At 40.4% G+C, this 27,210-nt stretch overlaps 1 protein-coding gene and 1 pseudogene across 3 annotated transcripts in view; one reads left to right on the top strand and one right to left on the bottom strand.

Moving 5' to 3' along the window:
- Positions 1-27,210, bottom strand: part of ENTREP1 (endosomal transmembrane epsin interactor 1) — a 112,146-nt gene that overhangs the window by 62,997 nt on the left and 21,939 nt on the right. The gene's annotated exons all lie outside the window — the stretch shown is intronic.
- On the top strand, positions 16,981-17,493 carry LOC128574053 (60S ribosomal protein L12-like; annotated as a pseudogene).

Genomic DNA, 27,210 nt, shown 5'->3' with positions numbered 1-27,210 from the left:
CAGTACACTGAACCTCATAAATGCATCAATGTACACAGTAATGATTTAATAAAAACAAAAAATAAATAAAAATGCAAATATCTAGAATCATCAGCAAAGTTATCTGAATACAACACAATGTCACTGGGAAAGAAAAAAAAAAAAAATCTGAAGATACCAAACTAAAACCTTTCTAAACTGGTTTAGCAAAATGAATCAATTGTCTACCCAGCACCAAGGCAAACCAACAAAACATAAATCACAACCTCTGACAAAGCCCACACCCTTACTACTTTAAACCTATTTTGGCAGCTCACACACACACACAACCTTGATTTGTCTGTGTGCTTTTAATCCTTGGTCCCCAAGAGAATCTGCTCCTAACTGCAGTCCCTTGACATCCTTTAAATTTTGTCAAGAAATTTGGCAGATATATTAGCATTGTCCAGACTGATTCTCCTGGCCAACAAGCCAACACAGGCCTGTTGCTACGAACAGAACCAGCTGTCTCTCTTTCCTCTTAAACATGCTGAAGGGCCAGATTTACTCATATTATAGCTGTCCCCTGATTTTCTTTCTATAAAGCATTTAAGATATGATAACAACATTCCTTTCTCATTCCTCTTTTTGTTTTTTATTTTGAGACAGAGTCTCATTCTGTTGCTCAGGCTAGAGTTCCATGGCATCAGCCTAGCTCACAGCAACCTCAGATTTTTGGGTTCAAATGATCTTCACACCTCAGCTTCCTTCCTGAGTAGCTGGGACTACAGATGCCCACCACAATGTCTGCCTAATTTTTTTTTTTCTATTTTTAGTAGAGACAGAGTCTCACTCTTGCTTAGACTGGTCTCAAACTCCTGAGCTCAAGAGATCCTCCTGTCTCAGCCTCCCAGAGCACTAGGATTACACACACGAGCTTCTGTGTCCAGCCCACATTCCTCTTTCAACAGGGGTGAAAGGCCATTTGCCTTTCCCTCCAGAGTGAGACAAAAATGTTGATCAGCTGGGGACACAGCTTTAAGAAGAGCTAAAAGCACTTATAACCTGGTGTGGCTTACTCCTGGGGAAAACAATCTCCAGGGCACTTTCTAGCCTTCATTTGTGAAAAATAAATTCTGCCCTACCAGGCATTTCCTTTCTCAGGCTCTCTTGCAAACTCCCCCTTGACTCCCTTTCAGCACACTGTACCTCATTTCTCAGGAAAGTGACTTTTTTCACAAGCCAAGCGATCAGGCTTAGCAGAGAAGGGGACTGTCTCAGCACAGGGCTGGCTCCTTCATTCCTCAGTCCAACTCAGACAGCTGTTATCCCTAAGCTAACACGTTCTCATTAGGACTGGGGTGAGGACAGGAGGAAAGTTCCAGTGCAAGTCTCAAGAGCAGCAGTCAGTGGATCATGGCAACAAGGCAAACCATTTCCCCTTGGAAATAAGATGGCAAAAGTCAAGTTTGGATTTGAAGAATAGAGAGGCAGCAGGAAGTTAGTTTAAACAAAATGTCAGACCTATGGTTCTTGAGACTCCCCTGTCCTTACTTCATTATTATTTTATCCTTTCCTCTGAGTCTCTTTAAGTTTCTTTCTTTCCCTACTTCTGGCCCCTTCACCACTGCTCTAAGCTTCTCAAGGTTCAGGAAGTTGAAGAGCCAGGTCTTGTAACTCCCCAACCATGAAGGATCACAGGTCTTGAGAAGAATCTGCTAGGCAGAATCAGCAATCTCCAAAGATGGCCATCACGTACTTCCCTGTCTGTCCTCACAGGCTGTTCCTCACGTCAAGAGGTACAGTCCAGGGGTGCCATGGAATACCACTCAGCCATCAAAAGGAATGAAGTTCCAACACAGGCTACAACGTGAATGAACTTGAAAACATTCTGCTAAGTGAAAGAATCCAGACACAAAAGAGAACCTATGATTTCTTTATGTGAGGTACCTAGAATAAGCAAATTCACAGACGGAAAGTAGAATAGTGTTTGCCAGGGACTAAAGGGGAGAGGAAAATGGGAATTGTTTAATGGGACTAGAGTTCCATCTGGGATAAAGAAAAAGGTCTAGAAATGGATAGTTTGATGAATGCACATTGTGAATGTGCTTAATAACACTAAATATACATTTAATGCTGCCACTAAATTGTATGCTTAAAAACAGTTAAAATGGGCCAGCACCTGTGCCTCAATGAGTAGGGTAACGGCCCCAAATACCGAGGGTGGTGGGTTCAAACCCGCCCCAGCCAAACTGCAACAAAAAAATAGCCAGGTATTGTAGCGGGCACCTGAGTCCCAGCTACTTGGGAGGCTGAGGCAAGAGAATCGCCTAAGAGCAGGAGGTTGCTGTGAGCTGTGATGCCACCGCACTCTACTGAGGGCAACAAAGTGAGACTCTGTCTCTAAAAAAAAAACAGTTAAAATGTTAAATTTTATGTTATATATTTTTACCACAATGAGAAATTGCAAACAAAAAATGTCATTCAACACCCCTCTCCTTAATTCTGAGCTGGCCTTAGGAACCTGTCTAACCAATGGAATGTGGCAGAAAAGATACTCTGAGACATCCAAGGCCAGATCATAAGAAGCCTTTCAGCCGCCTCTTAGGCCTCCTGGGACACTCTTGCTAGACACTCCCTCTCAGAACCAGCCACCGTGTAGGAGTGGTTGTTACATGGTGAGGTTCATGTTTAAGTACTCCTGCTTGTAACTGTTATTTATTGACATCTTTGGGAGAAGATATTTGCATATTACAAATCCAACAAAGGGATAATAACTGAATCTACAAAGAACTTAAGCAAATCAACAAAAAAAAGAGCAAACAACCCTATTAAAATCTGTTCAAGAGACATAAACAGAATCAGAATTATATTGCGTGAAGACAGATGAAGGGGCAACAAACTCATTAAAAATACTCATTGTCTTATTAGAGAAATACAAATCAAAACCCTGTGAGATATCACCCAACATCAGAGAGAATGGTCCTTATCACAAGATCCCAAAACAAAAGATGCTAGCATAGGTGTGGAGAGAAGGGAACATTCACACACTGTTGGTGGGACTGTAAATTAGTACAATATTTATAGAAAGACATATGGAGAGTCCTCAAAGAACTAAAAGCAGACCTTCCATTTGATCCTGCAACCCTATAACTAGGTATCTACCCAATAGGAAAAAAAGTCATAAGGACACCATAAGGACATATGCACTCCAATGTTTATAGCAGCCCAATTACAAGTGCAAAGATGTGGAAACAACCCAAGTGCCCTTTGCCATATGAATGGATAAATAAACTATGGTGTGTGTATACTGTGGAATACTACTCAGCCATAAATAAGATGGAGATTTTGTATCCTTTACTACAACTTGGATGGATTTGGAGAACACTTTCCTGAGTAAAGTAGCACAAGAATAGAAAGGCAGGGAGGTGGAGCAAGATGGCGGCCGAGTAACAGCTTCCCTGCAACTGGGCACAGTGAGTCTGGGGAGATAAGACTCCAGGCATCTCTGGCTGGTGGATCTGCCTATAATCATCCTTTTGAGGATACAGGGAGTCAGCAAGGAACTTCTGGACCCCAAGAGGAGGACAAAAACAGTGGAAAACTAGCAAGTGGTTGCGTGTGTTCAAATGACCTAATCCCACCAGCAGCCCTAAATACAAGCAGCAGTGAGACTGCAAACAGGAAAGGCCTTACCTGGCAACTGTTTCGGTATTTGTGGACTTGGCACTCAGTTGAACTGCGTTGGGGAGAGCTTGAGCAGGAGTGTGGAGAACTTTGGGCATTGTCTAGGCCCCATACTGAGCCACTGAGCTGGATGGAGCTAATAGTGTTTGGCTGTGGGCCACAGGGAGCCATTATGAGAGAACTGCCCTGGCAAGCTCCGCCATCAGGGTCGCAGAGCAAGGTTTGGGCGGGAGCTAGTAACCTAGTAAATGAGCAGCCTAAAGGTGGGAACTGAGCTGCCTTATAGCCTTAACCCTCAGGGGCAGAATGAGACCGATTTTGGCACACTGGAGCCTTAGGCTGTCGCCCTAGGTAGAGTGCCATGGTGTCACAGCTCATAGCAACCTCAAACTCCCGGGCTTCACACTGCCTGGACCTCCATAAGAGCTGTGCCATGACCCCCGACACGCAACCCACGCCCGCTGGGCCTCCGCATGCCCTGACCAGGAACTGCGGGAGCCTCATAACCCTGAGTCCTCCCTCCTCTACCCTCCCTGCCTCCACACCAGCCTGCTCATCTGGCTAGAAACTCTGGTAGCCACGTGCCTTCTGGAGCCCTCCCTGCCTCTGTGCAGAGCCCTTCTCCTGGCCAGAGACTGCTGGAACCTTGGGCTCTCTGTGCCAAAGTGACTGGGCATCAGGCACTCCCAGAACCATGCGCACCACTCTCACCCTGTTGCTGGATCTGGGTGTGTCACACTCCAGAGCTGTTTCCACAACCAGAACTCCCTGACAGGGGCAGCCCTAGAGGAACTACACAGGGTGACTCCCTAGAAAGATCCAGGAACAATAGAGTGATCCCCCCAGGTCTAATCTCAGAGAGACACCACACCAACACTGAGGATGGCCAGAGGCAATGGTAAAAAACAATCATGAGGCAAAATCAACAGAAAAACTCTGGCAATATGAATAATCAGAGTAGATTAACTCCCCAAAGGAACAATGGGGCAGACACAGCACAAGATCCCATCCACAAACAAATAGCTGAGATGTCAGAAATTGAATTCAGAATCTGAATAGCAAATAAGATCAAATTAGAATTCCAAGCAGTAACCCAAAAGATATCTCAAGAATTCAAAGACCAAATGACCAAAGATTTTGACACATTGAGACAAGAAGTTGCACCCTCAAAGATCTGAGAAACACAGTAGAATCCCTCAGTAACAGAATGGAGCAAGCAGAAAAAAGGATTTCTGACATTGAAGACAAACCTTTTGAACACTCCCAAACTCTCAAAGAGGAAGAGAAATGGAGGGCAAAAACAGAGCACTCTCTCTGGGATAATTCAGAGAAAACCAATATTCGTCTTATAGGGATCCCCGAAAGCGACAAAGTAGCTTAACAAGGCACAGAGTCTCTTCTCCATGAGATCATGAAGGAGAACTTTCCAGACATGCCAAGAAATTCTGAAATTCATATAGCAGACACTTTCAGAACTCCAGCAGGACTCAACCCGAATAAGACATCCCCCAGACACATCATAAGCAATTTCACTAAAGTTAATAAGAAGGAGAAAATTCTGAAAGCAGCCAGACGAAAGAAAACCATCACCTACAAGGGCAAGAATATTAGAATAACTACAGATCTCTCCGCTGAAACCTTTCAAGCTAGAAGGGATGGTCATCAACTTTTAATCTCCTAAAACAAAATAACTTTCAACCCAGGATCCTGTACCCAGCTAAACTGAGTTTCATTTATGATAGAGAAATTAAATACTTCAATGACATTCACATGTTGAAGAACTTTGCCATAACTAAACCAGCTCTCCAGGATATTCTCAGACCTATCCTCCATAAAGACTAGCGTAATCCTCCACCACAACAGTAAACCCACCCAGAAAATTTTGATCAAATTCCAACTTCCACAGTCACAAAAGGATTAAAAATGTCCACCGGACTCTCGAAAGGCTTATCAATATTCTCAATTAATGTGAATGGTTTAAATTGTCCTCTAAAGACACACAGGTTGGCTGACTGGATATAAAAACTCAAGCCAGATATCTGCTACATACAAGAATCGCATCTTACATTAAAAGACAAATATAGACTCAAGGTGAAGGGATGGTCATCTATACTCCAGGCTAATGGAAAGCAGAAAAAGCAGGCGTTGCAATCCTATTCGCAGACGCAATAGGCTTTAAACCAACCAAAATAAGGAAGGATCAGGATGGACCCTTCATATTTGTTAAAGGTAATACTCAATATGATGAGATTTCAATTATTAATATTTATGCACCCAACCAGAACACACCTCAATTTATAAGAAAAACGCTAACAGACATGACCAACTTGATTTCCTCCAGTTCCATAATAGTTGGAGATTTTAACACCCCTCTAGCAGTACTGGATAGACCCTCCAAAAAGAAGCTAAGCAAAGAAATTTTAAATTTAAAATTAACTATTCAAAATCTGGACTTAAGAGATATCTACAGAACATTTCATCCCAACAAAACTGAATACACAGTCTTCTCATCAGCCCACGGAACATACTCCAAAATCGACCACATCCTAGGCCACATATCTAACCTCAGCAAATTTTAAAAAATAGAAATTATTCTTTGCATCTTCTCAGACCATCATGAAATAAAAGTTGAACTCAATAACAACAGGAACCTACATACCCATACAAAAACATGGAAGCTGAACAACCTTATGCTGAAAAATAGATGGGTTATAGACAAGATTAAGAAGGAAATCACTGAATTTTTGGAACAAAACAACAATTAAGACACAAATTACCAGAACCTCTGGGATACTGCAAAGGCAGTCCTAAGAGGGAAATTTATAGTCTTCCTCAAGAAAACAGAAAGAGAGGAAGTTAGTAATTTAATGGGACATCTCAAGCAACTGGAGAAGGAAGAACACTCCAACCCCAAACCCAGCAGAAGAAAAGAAATAACCAAAATCACAGAAGAATTAAATGAAATTGAAAACAAAAGAATTATACAACAGATCAATAAATCCAAAAGTTGGTTTTTTGAAAATGTCAATAAAATAGATAAACCTTTGGCCAACCTAACTAGGAAAAAAAGAGTAAATCTCTAATTTCATCAATTAGAAATGGTAAAGATGAAATAACAACAGACCCCTCAGAAATTCAAAAAATCCTTAACGAATACTACAAGAAACTCTACTCTCAGAAATATGAAAATCTGAAAGAAATCGACCAATACCTGGAAGTACACCACCTACCAAGACTTAGCCAGAATGAAGTGGAAATGTTGAACAGGCCTATATCAAGTTCTGAAATAGCATCAACTATACAAAATCTCCCTAAAAAGCAAAGCCCAGGACCAGATGGCTTTACGTCAGAATTCTACCAAACCTTTAAAGAAGAACTAGTACCTATATTACTAAACCTCTTCCAAAATATAGAAAAAGAAGGAATATTACCCAACACATTCTATGAAGCAAACATAACCGTTATTCCCAAACCAGGGAAAGACCCAACAAGAAAAGAAAATTATAGACCAATATCACTAATGAATATTGATGCAAAAATACTCACTAAGATCCTAACCAACGGAATCCAACAACACATCAAAAAACTTACACACCACGACCAAGTGGGATTTATCCCAGGGTCTCAAGGCTGATTCAATATACATATATCTATAAATGTAATTCAGCACATAAACAAACTAAAAAATAAGGACCATATGATTCTTTCAATTGATGCAGAAAAAGCTTTTGGTAATATCCAGCATCCCTTCATGATCAGAACACTTAAGAAAATCGGTATAGAAGGGACATTTCTTAAACTAATAGTGGCCATCTATAGCAAACCCACAGCCAATATCGTATTGAATGGATTTAAACTGAAAACATTTCCACTTAGATCAGGAACTGGGCAAGGTCGCCCATTGTCTCCATTGCTCTTTAACATTGTAATGGAAGTTTTAGCCATTGCAATTAGGGAAGAAAAGGTGATCAAGGGTATCTACGTAGGGTCAGAAGAGATCAAATTTTCACTCTTCACATATGATATGATTGTATATCTGGAAAACACTAGGGATTCTACTACAAAACTTTTAGAAGTGTTCAAGTAATACAGCAATGTCTGAGGCTACAAAATCAACACTCATAAATCTGTAGCCTTTATATATACCAACAATAGCCAAGCCGAAAAAACAGTCAAGGACTCTATTCCTTTCACAGTAGTGCCAAAGAAGATGAAATATTTGGGAGTATACCTAACAAAGGACGTGAAAGATCTCTACAAAGAGAACTATGAAACTTTAAGAAAAGAAATAGCTGAAGATATTAACAAATGGAAAAACATACCATGCTCATGGCTGGGAAGAATCAACATTGTTAAAATGTCTATACGACCCAAAGCAATATACAATTTTAATGTAATTCCTATTAAAGCTCCATTGTCATATTTTAAAGATCTTGAAAAAATAATACTTCGTTTTATATGGAATCAGAAAAAACCTCGAATAGCCAAAACATTACTCAGCTATAAAAACACAGCAGGAGGAATCATGCTACCAGACCTGAGACTGTACTATAAATGGATAGTGATCAAAACAGCATGGTATTGGCACAAAAACAGAGAAGTAGATGTCTGGAACAGAATAGAGAACCAAGAGATGAATCTAGCTACTTACCATTATTTGATCTTTGACAAGCCAATTAAAAACATTCAGTGGGGAAAAGATTCCCTATTTAACAAATGGTGCTGGGTGAACTGTCTGGCAACCTGTAGAAGATTGAAACTGGACCCACACCTTTCACCATTAACTAAGATAGACTCTCACTGGATAAACGATTTAAACTTAAGACATGAAACTATAAAAATACTTGAAGAAAGTGCAGGAAAAACTCTTGAAGGAATTGGCCTGATGAATATTTTATGAGGAGGACTCCCCAGGCAATTGAAGCAGTATCAAAAATACACTACTGGGACCTGATCAAACTAAAAAGCTTCTGCACAGCCAAGAACACAGTAAGTAAAGCAAGCAGACAACCCTCAGAATGGGAGAAAATATTTGCAGGTTGTACCTCCGATAAAGGTCTAACAACCAGAATCCACAGAGAACTAAAACATGTTAGCAAGAAAAGAACATGTGATCCCATCACAGGGTGGGCAAGGGACTTGAAGAGAAACTTCTCTAAAGAAGACAGACACACGATCTACAGACACATGAAAAAAGCTCATCATCCTTAATCATCAGAGAAATGCAAATCAAAACTACTTTGAGATATCACCTAACCCCAGTAAGAGTAGCCCACATAACAAAATCCCAAAACCAGAGATGCTGGTGTGGATGTGGAAAAAAGGCCACACTTCTCCACTGCTGGTGGGAATGCACACTAATACATTCCTTCTGGACGGATGTTTGGAGAATACTTAGAGACCTAAAAATAAACCTGCCATTCGATCCTATAATTCCTTTACTAGGTTTATACCCAGAAGACCAAAAATCACAATATAACAAAGACATCTGTACCACAATGTTTATTGCAGCCCAGTTCATAATTGCTAAGTTATGGAAGAAGCCCAAGTGCCCATCGACCCACGAATGGACTAGCAAACCGTGGTACATGTATACCATGGAATGTTATGCAGCCTTAAAGAAAGACGGAGACTTTACCTCTTTCATGTTTACATGGATGGACCTGGAACATATTCTTCTTAGCAAAGTATCTCAAGAATGGAAGAAAAAGTATCCAATGTACTCAGTCCTACTATGAAGCTAAATTATAGCTTTCACATGAAGGCTATAACCCAACTATAGCACAAGACTATGGGGAAAGGGCCAAGGAAGGGGAAGGGAGTGGGGAGGTTAGGGTCAAGGGAGGGTAATTGGTGGGGCGACACCTATGGTGCATCTTAGAATGGGTACAGGCGAAACTTACTAAAGGCAGAATACAAATGTCTACATACAATAACTCAGAAAATGCCATGAAGGCTACATTGAACTGTTTGATGAGAATATTTTAGATTGTATATAAAACCAGCACATTGTACCCCTTGATTGCACTAATGTACACAGCTATGATTTAACAATAAAAAAATAAAAAGAAAAGAATAGAAAGGCAGGCATCACATGTATTCAATACTAATTTGAAAGTTATAGATTAGCAACAACATGCTCACATGGAGGAAAACTCAACTGAACCCAAGAAGAGGATAGGAAGGGAGGGAGGTCAGCAGGTTCTTTCCCATAAGAGAAATGTGGTTGAGGGTGTATGGCACACTTCCTGTGTGAGGACATAGCTACAACTTAGACTTTGCCTTACAAATGCAAGCAATGTGGCCTAATTGTACATACCCTCATATTAACTGGAAATTAAAAAAAAAATTGCAAAAAGAGAGGCAAAAACAATGCATGATTCCTGATGGAAATACACACCACCACTAGTAAAGTAGCCTGGTCACTAAAATCAAACCTAAACTTGGACTTAACCACCACTTACAGGAAATAAAGGAAACAAAGGAACATGCAAAACAGCACCTTGGGGGTGCAATATAACTCATCTGGACAAAGAATGTAGTTGATTTAACAAAAACTTGCAAAGGGGAAAACAAGAGGGTCTACTGACTAAAGGAAACATACCAAGTAAATGTAATGTGAGGATCTTGCTTATTTGGCTCCAATGAAAACAAACCAGTTATTAAAAACATGTGAAACAATGACTAGATACTTGATGAGCTTGATGAATTGTATATCTCATAAATACATACTGAAATATTTAAGGATGAAATACCATGAAGTCTGGGCACCCAGATTTTCACTCTTCTCCCTCCCAACAGGAAAAGAGAAGGGCAATTAGGGGTCTACAAGTTTGGACATGTGCTGAATGCTGTAGCAATGGGTACATGGGGAGTGGTTGTATTTCTCTCAACTTTGGGTACATTTGAAATTTTTTCAAGTCAAAGATGAAGATGAACAACAACAACATAAAAGTGAACTGGTCAATTCCTAGAAAACAGAAAAAGAGTATTCTTGATACAAAAGATGAAGAAACAAAATAATTAAATGCAATAACTGAACCTTGACAGCATCTTAAATTTTTCTAAGGAACATGGGAGTATTCACTTTTCAAGAATTCATCAAGCTTCAATGAATCCCCAACAATAAAAAAAAAAGAATTCATCAAGCTGCACCTTTATGCATAGAGAAATGCGCATAAACCATGCTTCAATTACAAAGGTTTTTAAGGGTGGCGCCTGTGGCTCAAGGAGTAGGGCGCCAGTCCCATATGCCGGAGGTGGCAGGTTCAAACCCAGCCCCGGCCATAAACCACAAAAAAAAAAAAAAAAAAAAAAAAAAAAGGTTTTTAATAAAGAAAACTTATAAAAAACATTTTGGAACAACTTGGGAAATCTGAATATAGGCTGAATTTTAGATGACAATAGGAAATTACTGATCATTTTCTTAGGTATGGGAATGTTAGTGTGGTGATGGAAGACAATATTTTATTTTCAAGAGACACTTTCTAAAGTATATAGGAATAAAGTCCAAAGACTGCAACTTTGAAATGGTTCAATATAAAATATCTATTTATACAGCAAATATGACAAAATGTTAACAACTACTGAAAACTAATTATATTAAACTAATATAATATTAGTTTTAATATTAAAACTAATTAGTTTGAATAAGGTTGACTCACAAGTCCCTGAGGCTTGGGCAGCCAGGCTCCCATCCAGAAGGAGAGTTAAAGGACATAAATTTAGCAAGTAACCTGGTGGATTAGAGCTGCACCAAGAGAGAAGGTTGAAGAACACACATGAACCCCGCTGAGGCAAGCTGCGACCCCAAGGATACAAACAAAAGGTACAAAATCCATCACCAAGCGAATAGGAGTCCCCTACCCCATGCGAATGGCTCGGAGTGCCCCACAAACAAATGAGCAGAGTTCAAAGGCCCTCCCACTACACTCCACGGGAGAGACCCTGTAAAAACTGGACCTACCTCCCCTACTAGGGTGCCACGGCGTTCTCCTGACAGGCATAAAACTGTATAAAACTGTATATATTCTCTACCTGCAATTCTGAGCTCCCAGCACTCCCCTCCACTCTCACTCTGAGGTCTGGAGGCCTGTCCCCCAGGAGTCCAGATTCTTGGGTGATTTCTCGAGGGGTGTGGACAGGGCTTAGACTGCAGCTGGTCAGTGCTGACTCTGGGGCACGGAAGTGAGGAGGGGATGGTCAGCTGAGAGGGAACAACGCCAGAGTGGAGCCCTCAGAATGGGAGAAGATATTTGCAGGTTATGTCTCCGACAAAGGTTTAATAACCAGAATCCACAGAGAACTCAAACGTATAAGCAAGAAAAGAACAAGTGATCCCATCGCAGGCTGGGCAAGGGACTTGAAGAGAAATTTCTCTGAAGAAGACAGGCACATGGCCTACAGACATATGAAAAAATGCTCATCATCCTTAATCATCAGAGAAATGCAAATCAAAACTACCTTGAGATATCATCTAACTCTAGTAAGATTAACCCATATCACAAAATCCCAAGACCAGAGATGTTGGCGTGGATGTGGAGAAAAGGGAACACTTCTACACTGCTGGTGGGAATGCAAATTAATACATTCCTTTTGGAAAGATGTATGGAGAACACTTAGAGATCTAAAAATAGATCTGCCATTCAATCCTATAATTCCTCTACTAGACATAAACCCAGAAGACCAAAAATCACATTACAACAAAGATATTTGTACCAGAATGTTTACTGCAGCCCTATTCATAATAGCTAAGTCATGGAAAAAGCCGAAGTGCCCATTGATCCACGAATGGATTAATAAACTGTGGTATATGTACACCATGGAATATTATGCAGCCTGAAAGAAAGATGGAGACTTTACCTCTTTCATGTTTACATGGATGGAGCTGGAGCATATTCTTCTTAGTAAAGTATCTCAAGAATGGAAGAAAAAGTATCCAATGTACTCAGCCCTACTATGAAACTAATTTATGGCTTTCACATGAAAGCTATAACCCAGTTACAACCTAAGAATAGGGGGAAGGGGGAAAGGCGGGGGGGGGGGGGAGGTGAGCAGAGGGAGGGTGATTGGTGGGATTACACCTGCGGTGCATCTTACAAGGGTATATGTGAAACTTAGTAAATGAGGAATGTAAATGTCTTAGCACAATAACTAAGAAAATGCCAGGAAGGCTATGTTAACCAGTGTGATGAAAATGTGTCAAACGTCTGTATTGCTGAAAAAAAGAAAATGTGTCAAACGGTCTACGAAACCCATGTATGGTGCCCCATGATCACATTAATGTACACAGCTATGATTTAATTAAAAAACTAATTAGTTTAATATAATTAGTTGAGGGCATCTAAGAATTCATTGTGTTATTTGCTCAACTTTTCTGTAAGTTTGAAAATTCTAATAAAACCTTGAAAGAATGCTGAAAAGACTTTGGCAGATGCAAAAGTGATTGGCAGAAGCAGCATCTGGCCACCAGTTAATACTCATGAACTTCTTTCTGAAAGAGCTGAATAATGTGCCTGGGGGCACAGTGAGTATTGATGTGTTTTCTTCTTTCTGACATGCTGGGGGTCATCTGCTTGTTTCTATTCAGCCACCCTACAATGAAGCCTATCAGTCCTTTTGGTCCACTCAGCTGCACAGCACTCTCAGACAGCTCTCCCTCCCAGACAAGTCTGATGTGGATCCAGGTCCACACAAGCAAGGTAGTGACTGAGAACCTGGACTCTCCAGTCAGATCAGTGGAGATGGCAGCCTAGCCCTGCCACTTCTTTTTTTTTTTTTTTTTGAGACAGAGCCTCAAGCTTTCACCCTGGGTAGAGTGCTATGGGGTCACAGCTCACAGCAACCTCCAACTCCTGGGCTTAAGTGATTCTCTTGCCTCAGCCTCCCTAGTAGCTGGGAGGTGCCTGCCACAACACCCGGCTATTTTTTGGTTGTAGTTGTCATTGTTGTTTGGCAGGCCTGGGCCAGATTCAAACCCACCAGCTCTGCTGTATGTGGCTGGTGCCTTAGCCATTTGAGCTACAGGCGCCGAGCCAGCCCTGCCACTTCTAACTAAATGATCTTGGGCACCAAAGTGATACCTGCACTTGTATATTTACTATAGCACTACTCTCAATAACAAAGATAGGCAGTCAACATAAATGCCCATCATGAACAGATAAAGTAAAGGTGGTATTATATATGAGGTTGGACAACTAAGTTTGTGAACTCATCCTAGAAAAAGTGCTACATAATCATTACTGTGTATCACTACAGCCACCTTTGAAGTACTCCCCTGGGTAAGCTATGCAGTGATAACAGTGCCTAGTCTACTCTTTAAAGCAGTTTGGAACTCATTTTGTGGAATGGCCACCAGACCTGTCGTTGTATGAGGTCTGGCAATTAAGTTCATGAACTTGTCCTAGAAAATGTGCTACATACCTTATTGCTAAACATCACTACAGTCACTTTCAAAGTACTCCCTTTGGCCATTTGGTGACCGCAGTACATAGTATATTCTGCAATAAGGTACGTGGCACTTTTACTAGGATGAGTTCACGAACTTAATTGTTTGACCTCATATACAATGGAATACTATTCAGCTATAAAGCAAAAGAATGAAATAATGTCTTCTGCAGCAACATGGATAAAACTGAAGATCATTATCTTAAATGAAACAATCAGGTACAGAAAGTCAAATATCCCAGGTTATCACACGTGAGTGCTAAAAAATGTGTAAACACAGACACAGAGATTGGAATGATGAACAATGGGTGGGAGCAGCAGGATGGATAATGTACATTTCTTGGGTCCAATGTATGTTATTCGGGTGATGGATACCCTAAAGTCCTGACTTGATCACTATGTAAACTACAAATGCAACAAATATAATCTATACACGTACCTCATAAATTTGTACAAATAGAAAAATTATTTTAAAAAGAAAACATTGACAAAAAAAAATGATCTTGGGCAAATTACTTAACCTCTTGGTCAGAATGAAGAAAGTAATAATACTTCATAGGATTAGTGGACTAATGTATATGCACTTCAATTGTATGTTGTTATTATATTAATTATTATTATTATTATAGAAATTACAAATATTACCTAATTCTTCAGTCATAACCAGAATGACCCATCAGGGATCAGCAGGCATTCAAAAATCTAACAGCACAAGAAAGAAGGATCTAGTTGTAAACCAGAACCACTGACCTCCAGAAAGGAAATAGATTACTGAGAGAATAGAAAGGAAAAACGTTAAATGTATCTAATATGTATCTCCAAAGAGAGAAGAAAAAATTCAGCACACATAAAACAAGAATAAAAAAAAAATAAAACAAGAATAGCTGCTATAAAAAAGGATAAATCAAAGATCAAAAAAGTATTCCTATACATCTTTAAAAATTATCAAAATAAAATACTTCAATAGACTGGAAGGAGCAAAATTTAAAAAATACCCAGAACATAAATAAAAAGACAAGAAATTAGAAAATGTGAGACTTTGTAAAGTTAAGAAACAAAGAGTTTCAATCCAAGTGGCCCAACATCTGATTATTAGATGTTCTAAAAAGGAGCAGAGCAAATGGAGAGAAAGAAATATTTGAGAAAACAATAAAGAAAAGTTATCAGTGTTAAAAAAAGACATACATTTAAATAAAAAGAAATCACTACTCAAAAGGAAGAAGGAAAAAAACATACCTAGACATATCCTCATGTAACTTCAGAAGATTGGCAGGGAAATTATCTGAAACTTGGAAATAGGCAGAAGAGATTACTGGGATATTCCATATTCTTATTTATGTATTTAACTGGCTATTTTACAACTCTGTGGGGACAAAGTTTATGCTGTAGATTTTATCTCAGTAGAGATGAAAATAAGTTTCTGTCCAATGGAATAGAAAACCTCTGAAGTTAAGGTTCATGGCCTTGCAGTACATTAACCAGTTTGTATCCACCTCAGCAATCCTCTCCTAAAATTGGCTTCTCAAATACTATTTGAACCAGTGTTCTTTTATTAATGACCTATGTTCATTTTATATTTGCCTGAGACTTACGATTTTAACTTTTGGAAAATCAGACTTTATCAATGTCAAGGTAAAGAGACCCCAAAACCTTCCAGATGGGTGGAGAGGGAAGGTTGTCTACCAAGGAACAAGAATCAGATGACATCAAATTTCTCATGCATGACAAAAGGCATGACTTCAAATCTTAGAAGGAAAATTATTTTGAATTGAGGATTCTATGTCCAGCCCAACCATTATTCAAATAAGAGGGTAAAAACAAAAATACATCAAGACATTCAAATCTTGACAGAGTTCCCTTCCCTCAATTATTTTCAAAAATTATTCTCTGAGAATGTTCTCTGGTCAATGAAAAAGGAATTCAAGGAAAAGACTACGTGAGATCTATGAAACAATGGCTCTAATTTAAGAATACAAAGAAATGAAAAATGCAGATGACATCTGTGCATCAGGCCTAGAAAATAATTAAGTCCAAATTAGAACAGAAAGTTAGTGGTCTCAGTAAGAAATGTCCAAAGGAAATAGTGGGACAAATAGCAGAAATGGTATGATCAAGCAGCCACGTATATTAACCTCATACTTAGAGACAAATTTCCAGTGACGGTACCAGGACAATTTGATGGGGAAAGAAGAGGCTTTTCAACAAATAGTGCTGGTACAACTGGATATTCACATACAAAAGAATAAACATGGACTCCTGCCTTGTATTCCATGCAAAAATTAGAATGGAATACACAGTATGTATACCATGGAATACTATTCAGCCATTAAAAAAAATGGAGACTTTACATCCTTCGTATTAACCTGGATGGACATGGAAGACATTATTCTTAGTAAAGCATCACAAGAATGGAGAAGCATGAATCCTATGTACTCAATTTTGATATGAGGACAATTAATGACAATTATGGTTATGGGGGGGAAGCAGAAAGAGGGAAGGAGGGGGGGGTGGGGCCTTGGTGTGTGTCACACTTTATGGGGGCAAGACATGATTGCAAGAGGGACTTTACCTAACAATTGCAATCAGTGTAACCTGGCTTATTGTACCCTCAATGAATCCCCAACAATAAAAAAAAAAAAAATTAGAATGGAAACAGACCTAAGCAGAATAGCTAAAACAATAAAAATCTTGGGAAAAAAATATAGGATTAAAACTCAATAAACTTGGGTTAGATAAAGCATTCCTAAATATAACAGTATAAGCAACAAAATTTAAAATGGACAAACTTAACTTCAAAATAAAAAACTTTCGTGCTGCTTTTGGCTTTCAGCTTGGAGGAGGCCAAGGTGCGACTTTCTTCAGTCATCCTGAATCCGGGTTCATTCCACACCAGCCGCCTCCACCATGCTGCCTAAGTTCAACCCCAACAAGATCAAAGTGGTGTACCTGAGGTGCACTGGTGGCAAAGGTGGAGCCACATCTGCCCTGGTCCCCAAGATCAGCCCCTTGGGTTTGTCTCCAAAAAAAGTTGGTAATGACATTGCCCAAGCAACTGGTGAGGAGAAGGGTCTGAAGATGACAGTGAAACTGACTATCAAGAACAGACAGGCTCAGATTGAAGTGGTACCTTCTGCCTCTGCCCTCCCCATCAAAGCTCTCAAGGAACCACTGAGAGATAGAAAGAAACACAGGAAAACATTAAATACAACAGAAATATCACCTTTGATGAGAACTGTCAACTTGCCAGACAGATGTGGCAACCATCTTTAGCCAGAGAACTCTCCAGAAGCGTTAAAGAGATCCTGGGGACAGCCCAGTCGGTGGGCTGCAATGTTGATGGCTGCCACCCTCATGACATCATAGATGACATCAACAGTGTGCGTGGAATGCCCAGCTAGTTAAAAAGTACAAGGGAAGGGCGGCGCCTGTGGCTCAGTGAGCAGGGTGCCGGCCCCATATACTGAGGGTGGCGGGTTCAAACCCGGCCCTGGCCAAACTGCAACAAAAAAATAGCCGGGCGTTGTGGCAGGTGCCTGTAGTCCCAGCTACTCGGGAGGCTGAGGCAGGAGAATCGCCTAAGCCCAGGAGTTGGAGGTTGCTGTGAGCTGTGTGACACCATGGCACTCTACCCAGGGCGATAAAATAAGACTCTGTCTCTACAAAAAAAAAAAAAGTACAAGGGAAAATGTTTCAATAAAGGATCATTTGACATTAAAAAAAAAAAAAAAAAGTTTGTGCTTCACATATCACCAGCAAGAAAGTAAAAAGACAACCCACACAATCAAAGAAATTATTTGCAAACCATGTACATGTACAGTCCCCAATTTATGATGGTTCAACCCACCTTTTTTGACTTTACAATACTAAGAAAGCATTCAGTAGAAACTGCACTTCAGGTATTCATACAACTATTCTGTTTTTCACTTTCAGAACAGTATTCAATAAATTATATGAGATATTCAACATTTTATTATCAAACAGGCTTTGTATTAGATGATTTTTCCCAACTATAGGCTAATGTAAGTGTTCTGAGTACATTTAAGACAGGCGAGGGTATGATGTTAGCATATGAAGTGTATTTTGGGATTATAATATTTTCCATTTACAATGGGTTTATCAGAACATAACTCCCTTGTAATTTGAGAACCATCTGTATAAGTCAATTTTTATTATTGACTTATAATAAAAAGACAAATAATCTTATTTAAAAATAAGAAACAGATCAGAATAGACATTTCTCCAAAGAAGATATACAAATGGTCAGTAAGCACATTAAAAAATGCTGAACATCAAATCAAAACCACAATGAAATACCGCTTCACATTCATAAGACTGGCTATAATCAAAAGGTCAGACAGGGTGGTGCCTGTGGCTCAGTGGGTAGGGCACTGGCCCCATATACCAAGGGTGGAGGGTTCAAACCTGGCCCCAGCCAAACTGCAACAAAAAAATAGCCAGGCGTTGTGGCAGGCACCTGTAGTCCCAGCTACTCAGGAGGCTGAGGCAAGAGAATCACCTAAGCCCAAGAGCTAGAGGTTGCTGTGAGTTGTGTGACACAGACTCTGTCTCTACAAAAAAAAAAAAAATAGGCCAGACAAGTATTACCAAAAAGTGGAGAAATTAGAACCTTCATACACTGCTGATGGAAACATAAAATAACACAGCCACTTTGAAGACATTTTAGCAATATCTCAAAATGTTAAACATGGAATAATCATATAACTTAACAATTCCACTGCTAGCCATGTAACCAGGAAAAATGAAAATGTATCCATAAAAACACTTGTACACTAATGTTCACAGCAGTGTTATTGATAATATCCAAAAGTGGACCTCATGAACTTATCATGAAAAGATCTTATCTTTTCAACTAATGAAAAGATAAACTCTGGCATATCCATATAATGAAATATTATTCAGCAGTAAAAAAGGAAAAAGTACTGATGATACACACTACAACAAGGAATAACCTTAAAAAATTATGCTAACAAAAAATGCTAAGTGAAAGAAGCTACTCACAAAGGATCACATAATGTACAATTCCATTTACTTGAAATATCTGGAATCCACAGATCTACGAAAAAAGTACATTAATGGTTTGCTATAGTTGAGAGTATTTCAGGGAAGTGGGCAGTGACTTCTAATGGGTATATGGGTCCTTTGGGGGTGATGATAATTTTCTGCAATTGATGGTAGTGATGTCTGTGAATATACATTTTATTGTATACTTTAAACAGGTAAATTTTGTAAACTGTCAACTATATCTCAATAAAGCTGTTAAAAAAGGAAAAAACTAGATGATCTCCAAGACCAGGTACCTGTTTTGTCAAGAAGAAAAAGAAAGAAGTCATTTAGAACCTCGGGAAAAACGTAAAGCTATACATCACAGGCGTGATCCAAAGATGGAACAAACTAAGATGTGAGTGACACCGAGTCAACACTCGAGGACAGGAAGAAAGGATGCATTTGACTTAGAGGGGACAGTCTGCCTTTCAATGACATGGGATCACATTTCCTTCTCTTTAGAATCAATCATTCTTCCTGATGTTGCATTAAATAATGTACCTGGTCTCTTGAACAAGCTGGACTTGTGGGGTTAACAGAGACCCACTTTGTTCTTTTCCCCCAGTGTTGTCCAAGGCTGCTTTGTAGGGCTAGTTAGGAAAACTTCTGAGTCCAAGCCCATGATTTCGCTGGTCAATATCAGATACAAAAAGTCCTCCAGTCATTTCAAGTCATGAAAGGACTCATTTAAAAGTAATTAATATGTATACAGACCTGTGTCCCAGTCAAAACTTGGAATTTCATTTGAACTTAAGTTTCTCTCCCTGGCATCAGGCTTATTACTGCAGGCAGCAAGCAGGCCCACAGTGGGGAAGGCCAGAGCAAGACTGCAATCTCTACTCGTGTGTGTGTGTGTGTGTGTGTGTGTGTGTGTCTACCTCTCCTGCAACCTAACCGCAGCTCTGTCATTTGGGGTTTTTTTTTTTGAGACAGTGTTTCAAGCTCTTGCCCTGGGTAGAGTGCTGTAGCATCACAGCTCACAGCAACCTCCAACTCATGGGCTTAGTGATTCTCTTGCCTCAGCCGCCCAAGCAGCTCGGACTAGAGGCACTTGCCACAACACCCAACTATTTTTGGTTGCAGTTGTCATTGTTTTAGCTGGCCCAGGCCGGGTTCCAACCCGCCAACCTCAGAGCACGTGGCTGGTGCTGTAATCACTGTGCTACAGGCACCAAGCAGTTCTGTCATTTTGGATAGAAGGGAGCATGAGGAAGCCAGGGCCATGTGGTGGGCAAGGTCACAGGCAAGGAGAATTCACCTAAATTCATGTGCGGTCTTGGCAAGTGTTTCCAGGGCACCCACTCCTGAATGGGCTCCCACTGGCTCCTCCTACTGCTGTGTGGAAGCTCCCTTGCTGAGTACCCAGAAGTGCAGGCCCAGCCTCTTTCTTTCTTTTTTTTTTTTTTTTTTTGAGACAGCGTCTCACACGATGTCGCCCTCAGTAGAGTGCCATGGCTTCACAGCTCACAGCAAGCTCAAACTTTTGGACTTAAGTGATTCTCTTGCCTCAGCCTCCCAAGTAGTTGCTGGGACTATAGGCACTCACCACAATTCACCACAATGCCTGGCTTTTTTTTTTTTTTGGTTTTCATTGCTGTTTAGCCTCCCTAACCACGGAGCAACGAGCGCCAAACCAACCCAGCCTCTTTCTGCTGTGCCTACTGCCTATGGCCCCTCTTGGGCAGAATATAAGCTCGCCCCAGACCTGTTCTCTCCTGTGAAGCCCATCTGGTCAGCTGGACATACATGCCCCTGGGGCTTGGTCTGTGAACACAGTTACTTTTCCCACTGCAGTCTTTAACTCTGAGGCCACAGAGTTCACCAACTAGCTCTTTGATCCCCAGGCATGTGCGGCCGAGGTAAACACCCAGGGACATCAGACTCTCCAGGTGCTTATCTTTAACTTTTCTCCATGAAAAGGTGGGACTTACTGAATGCCTCAGCAATCCAGTGACTTTCTTCAAAACAGGAGTCTCTTTAAGCTCTAATCTTTTTATAGGCTGGGAGATGGAGATCAGCTAAGGTTTACAAACTGGTTGTCACCCCGCAGTTCTGCATGTCCTGCTTGGATAGTCATACACACAAACACACACACTGCAACTGAGAGCAGTTGGCATCTCTTGGATCAAGCCCTCAAGTGCATCTTGAAATAAAGAATCCAATTCTATCATACTAGTACAATAACATTCACAGGTAAATCCTATAAATGTCATTATTGGTTTTTATTATTTGAGAAACAATTTGTAGACACAGATTACGAACAAAAGATAAATGTTAAAACACTGACAATAAAAAAAAAAAAGGGAAGCTTGGCGTGGTGCCTGTAGCTCAATGAGTAAGGGCGTCAGCCACATACACCAAAGGTGGCGGGTTCAAGCCTGGCCTAGTCCTGCTAAACAATGACAACTCCAACAAAAAATAGCCAGGCCCTGTGGCAGGTGCCTGTAGTCCCAGCTGCTTGGGAGGTTGAGGCAAGAGAATCACTTAAGCCCAGGAGTTGGAGGTTGCTGTGAGCTGTGATGTCACAGCACTCTACCGAGGATGACAAAGTGAGACTCTGTCTCAAAAAAAAAAAAACAAAAGAAAAGAAAGGAAAAAGGGAAGCTGAAGGGAGAAAGCAGCAGAGTGATGTGCTAATTTCTTTATCTTATGAAAGAGTCAAAAAATACTATCCAAAGTAAGGATCAATTATTTAAAATTACAAAGTCATCAATAGGAGAAATAAAAATAATTTTTAAGGGCGGCGCCTGTAGCTCAGTGAGTAGGGTGCCGGCCCCATATGCCGAGGGTGGCGGGTTCAAACCCAGCCCCGGCCAAACTGCAACAAAAAAAAAAAAAAAAAGCCGGGCGTTGTGGCGGGCGCCTGTAGTCCCAGCTGCTCGGGAGGCTGAGGCAAGAGAATCGCCTAAGCCCAAGAGTTAGAGGTTGCTGTGAGCTGTGTGATGCCACGGCACTCTACCCGAGGGCGGTACAGTGAGACTCTGTCTCTACAAAAAAAAAAAAATAATAATAATTTTTAAAAAATAAGAGAAAGGGAATGTGCATTAAGTGTGACAAATCTCTCACTTTTAGTAAGATGGGACAACTACCAGGAATACTAAAGTCAGAACAAGTTCGAAATGATTAATTGTGGGGAGTATAATCAAGTTTGGGTGTTGGAAGAAACACACAGAAGTCTGTTGTTGTTGTTGAGACAGTGTCACACTGTTTCCTGGGCTACAGTGCCATGGTATCATCATAGCTCACTGCAACTTCAAACTCCTGGGCTCAAGAGATCCTCCTTCCTCAGCCTCCTGAGGAGCTGGGATGACAGGTGCATGCCACCACATCCAGCTAGTATTTTTTTATTTTGTAGAGACAGGATCTTGCTCTTGCTCAGGCTGGTTTTGAATTCCTAAGCTCAGGCAATCCTCCCAGCTCAGCCTCCCAGAGTGCTAGGATTACAGCCACCGTGCTCAGTCAAATTACTATTTTTAATATGCCTAAGAAGGCTAATGAGCTCCTCCTTTTTTTAAGTAAAAAAGACTTTTCGCTCCTAAAAAGTATTTAGTAAATTATAAAATGTTACAGTGATGTTAGAGATACATAGCTAATAGATTTACAGACATGTAGATACGTAGAGAGAAAACAAACTGGAAATGGTCTCAGAGAGGCAAAGCATGATGCCCCAAATTACACAAATAACTAGAGACACACAAGTCAGACCCAGGTCTGAGACAAACCTATACTCTTTCCCCCTTTATCGAAGTACAAAATTCCCGCTAACACATGCTGTCCCATTTAGAGATCATCCTTTTCTTTTAAAGACTTCTTCCAGAAATTCTTTGATATCCCTCACTGAGAAATTACAGCCATTAAGACCCCATTCCCCACCACCCCAGCCTTCCCACAGATGTCAAGCAGTCAGCATCGATCGATCTAGTCTGAGCACCTACTGGGTTTCTTCTTCTTAAACTGAGTTCCCATCAGTGCCAAAATGTTTAAAAATGAATATATTTATTTTCTAACTTTTCATATTTATAAAATATTCATGGAAGAAAAATCATGGTCCTAAGCAGTCAGAGCCCTTGGCTGATGTTATGAATAAGAGAAACCAACTTAGGTTATTTAAGAAGACAGAAGAAGGAGTAACAGCTTCCTTGCATCTGGGCACCGTGAGTCTGGGGAGATAGGACTCCAGGCGTCTCTGGCTGGTGAGAACTGCCTATCATCACTCCTATGAGGATACAGGGAGTCAGCGAGAGACTTCTGGACCCCAAGAGGAGGACTAAATCCGTGGAAAACCGGCAAGTGGTCGCGTGTGTTCAATCCGTCTAAACCCGCCCACAACTGTAAGTTCAGTAGCAGCGAGACTGCAAACCAGAAAGGCCTTACCTGTGAACTGTTTTGATGTCCTTGGACTTGGCACTGAGTTGAACTGCCTTGGGGAAGGCCTGAGCGGGAGTGCGAGAACTTTGGCCGGTGTCTAGGGCCCCAGTCTGAGCCACTGAGCCAGACGGAGCTAATAGTGTTTGGCGGTGGGTCACACGGATCCATTGCCAGCGATCTGCCCCGGCAAGCTCCGCCCTCAGGGTCGCAGAGCTAGAAACGGGTGGGAGCTGGTAACCCAGCAACCAAGTAGCCTAAGGGTGGGGTCTGAGACGCCTTGCAGCCCTAACCCTCAGGGGCAGAGTGAGACCGGTTTTGGCACACTGAGTAAGTGGATAGCCACTTCAGCAGCAATTCCAGCAAGAAAGCTGGGAAAGCTTCTGCTCAACAAGTTTACAAGTTCGAAGTGCCTTTTAAGTAGGCTGAAGAGAGATTCAGGGTGTCTTCCTGCTGGGGTTTGAGTAATCAGCAGCCTCCGGTCGTATCTGAACTGTGACTAACATCTCATACCCCAGAAGACCACGTGTTGCCCAGACAATATTCAATAACATATACAAACTGCTTTGTTTTTGGTTGTGTATTTTTTTCTTTCTTTTTTTTGCTTGGTTGTTTTTTTTGTTTGTTTATTTTGACGTTGCTGATATTCTTTTGTTTTTTTTAATTTCAATCTTTTCCACACAGATCCCTTTTTCTTTCTCAATTTTCCTAGTTTAATTATAATTTCCCATTGCTGCTTTTTTTAGTAACTTCAACTTCATTTTTGCTAGTGTTTCTACCGATATAATTTGGTTTTTCACCCAATTTTATCCCTGTAAAGTTTTCTGTTTGCTTCTTTTGGTTTGATTTATAGCATTTTTGTCTTTCCTCTCTACTTGGTGGAGGTGGGGTACTGTGTCTGATCAGGTTAGCAAAGAGCTGCTGACCTCAAGGGAACCACGCAACTGGGCACCCCCAGAAGGTGGGGGTTTTTTAAGGTTGTGTCAAAGTACCCTACTGTACACCTATATTGCCCTGTCTCCCTCTTTCTGTGCCTCTCTTCTTTTTGTCAATATTCCTTATACCCACCCCCTCTCCTTTCTCTATCTTTCTTTTTTTCTTATCACTCGGTCCTCCTTTCTTTCATCCCCTTTTTTTTTGCTCTTCAACCTTCTCACCCTTCTGGTCCTGTAACCTTTAGTCCACAGGCACAAGAACTTAAAGAGCAAGAGGAAGTGAAAGGAAAATTAGGGCAAGCAAACAGATAAAAGAAATCACTCATGAGGAAGAATCAGCAGAAAACTCCAGGCAACATGAAGAACCAGTCTAGAACAACCCCACCAAGGGACCATGAGGTAGCTACTGCAGATGATTCCACCAGTATAGAATTGTTAGGAATGACAGAAAGGGAATTTAGAATACACATGTTGAAAACAATGAAAGAAATGATGGAAACAATGAAGGAAATTGCTAATAAAGTGGAAAATAACCAAAAGGAAATCCAAAAACAGAATCAAATAAGAGATGAACGATATGAAGAATATAAAAAGGATATAGCAGACCTGAAGGAACTGAAACAGTCAATTAGGGAACTTAAAGATGCAATGGAAAGTATCAGCAACAGGTTAGACCATGCAGAAGAAAGAATTTCAGAGGTAGAAGACAAAGTTCTTGAGATAACTCAGACAGTAAAAGAGGCAGAAAAGAAGAGAGAGAAAGCAGAACGTTCACTGTCAGAATTATGGGACTTTATGAAGCGTTCCAACATTCGAGTTATAGGAATTCCAGAAGGGGAAGAAGAATGCCCCAGAGGAATGGAAGCCATACTAGAGAATATTATAAAAGAAAATTTCCCAAACATCACCAAAGATTCTGACACACTGCTTTCAGAGGGATATCGGACCCCGGGTCGCCTCAACTCTAACCGAGCTTCTCCAAGACACATTGTGATGAACCTGTCCAAAGTCAAGACAAAAGAAAAGATTCTGCAAGCTGCCAGGAGTAAGCACCAGTTGACCTACAGGGGCAAATCCATCAGAGTTACCACAGACTTCTCTAATGAAACTTTCCAAGCAAGAAGACAATGGTCATCTACCTTTAATATACTTAAACAGAACAATTTTCAGCCCAGAATTCTGTACCCTGCTAAGCTAAGCTTCAAAATTGACGGAGAAATCAAATCATTTACGGATATACAAACATTGAGGAAATTCGCCACAACAAGACCAGCTCTACAGGAAATACTTCAACCTGTTCAGCACACTGACCACCACAATGGATCAGCAGCAAAGTAAGAACTCAGAAATCAAAGGACAGAACCTAACCTCCACACTGATGCAAAAGATAAAACTAAGCAATGGACTCTCACCAAATAAGACGAATAGAATACTACCACACTTATCCATTATCTCAATAAATGTTAATGGCTTGAATTCCCCACTGAAGAGACATAGATTGGCTGACTGGATTAAAAAACACAAGCCATCCATTTGCTGTCTGCAAGAAACACACCTGGCTTCAAAAGACAAATTAAAGCTCCGAGTCAAGGGTTGGAAGACAATTTTTCAGGCAAATGGAATTCAGAAGAAAAGAGGAGTTGCAATCTTATTTTCAGATACATGTGGATTTAAAGCAACTAAAGTCAAAAAAGACAAAGATGATCACTTTATATTGGTCAAGGGAAAACTACAACAAGAAGACATTTCCATTCTAAATATTTATGCACCCAATTTAAATGCTCCCAGATTCTTGAAGCAGACCTTACTCAGTCTGAGCAATATGATATCTGATAATACCATCATAACAGGGGACTTTAACACACCTCTTACAGAGCTGGACAGATCCTCTAAACAGAAATTAAACAAAGATGTAAGAGATTTAAATGAGACCCTAGACCAACTATGCTTGATAGACGTATATAGAACACTCCACCCCAAAGATAAAGAATATACATTCTTCTCATCACCCCATGGAACATTCTCCAAAATTGATCATATCCTGGGACACAAAACAAATATCAACAGAATCAAAAGAATTGAAATTTTACCTTGTATCTTTTCAGACCATAAGGCACTAAAGATGGAACTCAACTCTAACAAAAATGCTCAACCCCACCCAAAGGCATGGAAATTAAACAATCTTCTGTTGAATAACAGATGGGTGCAGGAAGAAATAAAACAGGAAATCATTAACTTCCTTGAGCATAACAACAATGAAGACACAAGCTACCAAAACCTGTGGGATACTGCAAAAGCAGTTTTGAGAGGAAAATTCATCGCTTTAGATGCCTACATTCAAAAAACAGAAAGAGAGCACATCAACAATCTCACAAGAGATCTTATGGAATTGGAAAAAGAAGAACAATCTAAGCCTAAACCCAGTAGAAGAAAAGAAATATCCAAAATCAAATCAGAGATCAATGAAATTGAAAACAAAAGGATCATTCAGAAAATTAATGAAACAAGGAGTTGGTTTTATGAAAAAATAAATAAAATAGATAAACCATTGGCCAGACTAACGAGAAATAGAAAAGTAAAATCTCTAATAACCTCAATCAGAAACGATAAAGGGGAAATAACAACTGATCCCACAGAGATACAAGAGATCATCTCTGAATACTACCAGAAACTCTATGCCCAGAAATTTGACAATGTGAAGGAAATGGATCAATATTTGGAATCACACCCTCTACCTAGACTTAGCCAGGAAGAA

Source organism: Nycticebus coucang, chromosome 2 (genome assembly GCF_027406575.1).
Source record: "Nycticebus coucang isolate mNycCou1 chromosome 2, mNycCou1.pri, whole genome shotgun sequence".
Lineage (NCBI taxonomy): Eukaryota > Metazoa > Chordata > Mammalia > Primates > Lorisidae > Nycticebus > Nycticebus coucang.
Note: the sequence above shows the minus strand (reverse complement) of the source record. Positions and strands in the feature narration are given on the sequence as shown.